The sequence below is a fragment of the Aplysia californica genome, unplaced genomic scaffold (assembly GCF_000002075.1).
Source record: "Aplysia californica isolate F4 #8 unplaced genomic scaffold, AplCal3.0 scaffold00016, whole genome shotgun sequence".
In the NCBI taxonomy this organism is placed as follows: Eukaryota; Metazoa; Mollusca; class Gastropoda; order Aplysiida; family Aplysiidae; genus Aplysia; species Aplysia californica.
Window position 1 is genome coordinate 632,309 of NW_004797286.1, and position 2,190 is coordinate 634,498.

Sequence of the window (2,190 nt, forward strand, 5' to 3'; positions counted from 1 at the left end):
GTGTGTGAAGAGAGAGAGAGAGAGAGAGAGAGAGAAAGAGAGAGAGAGTATGTGTTGAGATGGACTGAGTGGGCTACAAAAAATCCAACAGACAGACACAGATACTCGATGAAATAAATTCTCCCACCCTGGGATCGAACTCACTTCTGAGAGTAACGTCGAAAAGCATTATCAGTACACTTAAGGTACCGGTTCACATAACCAAAGCGATACATTTTCCCTGCAATAAAAAGTTATTTCCTTCACAGCATACCCCCGAAATAGACAGATAAATAAATAAATAGATAAATAAATTAATTAATTAATTAATTAATTAATTAATTAATTAATAAATAAATCAATTTTTAAAAATAAATATATAAATAAATACATATACACATAAATAAATAAATATATATTTTAAGGAATATTAAAGGCGCTCCCTTAGCTCAGTTAGTATCATCTTAGAAAGGAGCGGACGGCCCTGGTTCGTATCTCAAACTTGGTGTTCTTGAACTCGGGTCGTTTTGTGGAGTTTTCAAGGCTCTCAGCTAATCTGTCTTATATTCCTATCGGAGACAGACGTTAAATTCGGAGGTCCTGTCTCTTCAATGACCCCATAGTGTTGATAAGGGCGTATACGGGGTACCCAATACGGCTGGATCGGGCCTGAAACTGAAAACAAACACGTTTGGTTTTTTTATACGGGGTGCCCAATACGGACGGGATCGGCCGATTGGGTCGATCGCCCGACTCGATCGCCTAAAAAACAAACGTGTTTGTTCAGTTTCAGGCGATCGAGTCGGGCGATCGGTCCGATCCAGCAGTAGTGGGCACCCCGTATTAGGCTACCTAGTCAGGCGGGCACCCCGTTTTAAACTCAAACTCTTAAACTTAAGAGGTTCCAATATGATGTTCTCATTTAGTTATGAATCCATGTCATTCCATTGTATCAGACATTTATAATGTATTCAGTCTATTACGAGTATGTTAAATGTTTGCTCTCGGCAAAGCGGGAAGCACTGTGATGACTTGGTACTTGTCAAAAAAAGTGAAACCGAAATACGAGTATAAATAAAACATTCTGTGGTCTGACAATGGGATCTGGTTTGTTTGTTTGTTAGTTTTGTTTCTTTGTTTCTTTGTTTTTTGTGAGTTTGTTTGTTTGTTTGTTTGTTTTTGGGGGGGCATCGACACACTGTGGTCGTTTAGTGCAGGAAAATGTAAGATTGATGGCTGAGATAGAACTGACAAAGGAAAGGAAAAGAAGTAGGACCTACTATAGTGCGGTCAAAAATTCGTGGCGCAACTTATTGTCAAATATCTCCTTAACTATCTTCCATATATAAACTTTCCAGCTTTTGCACAGTGACTTGTATCAATTTGTCTTAACAGATCAATATTTTTGTAAAAACTTGTTAGCTCTATTCTCGAAAATTCCTTAATAAATACTAATATAAAATCCTAGTGGGTGGTTTCTCCTGATTCTAAAAGGTTTACAGCTGGGACAATATTGCATATAAAAGCATGTCCGTCATTTGTTTCTAATTGCGAGGTTATCTTTATTGAACCCATATTTAGATAACTTTTTGTGCAAAAAAGTGTTCCCTATAAAATTAATTCTTTATAACTAGTTTTTCCACTAAAAAGTATCATGGTGAGCTGTGACGTAGGCCATATGCGTATACAAAATGTGTGTGAGAAATGGGAAGTGCTGTGAACAATTACATTTTCTGCGTGCAGGAGATTTGTGTAGTATTTTATATGAATTTATGAAGAAAAGTTTTTTTTAATCTAGCCTAAACTGTTGTGGAAAAATATGATTCAGTTAAGACAAATTGAGACAAAATGCTGTGCAAAGTGTGAATGACATTGCTTCACCCGTTAAAGAGAGATGTCAGAGGATAAGTTGCGCCGCGAATTTTTGACCGCACTATGGTACGTTTAAAAATTCGTGGCGCGACTTATATTCAAATACGTGTATCTTCTTAACTATCGAACATAGGTTCTCCAATGTTTGCACAGTGACTTGTATCAATTTGTCTTAACAGATCAACATTTTTGTAAACACCTGCAAGCTGTATTCTAGAAAATTCCTTAATAAATACTAATCGAAAGTCCAAGGGGTGGTTTCTACTGATTTTTTAATGTTTGCAGCTGGGGCAATTTTGCTTTTAATAGCAAATCCGTCAGGTTTTTCTAATCGGGACA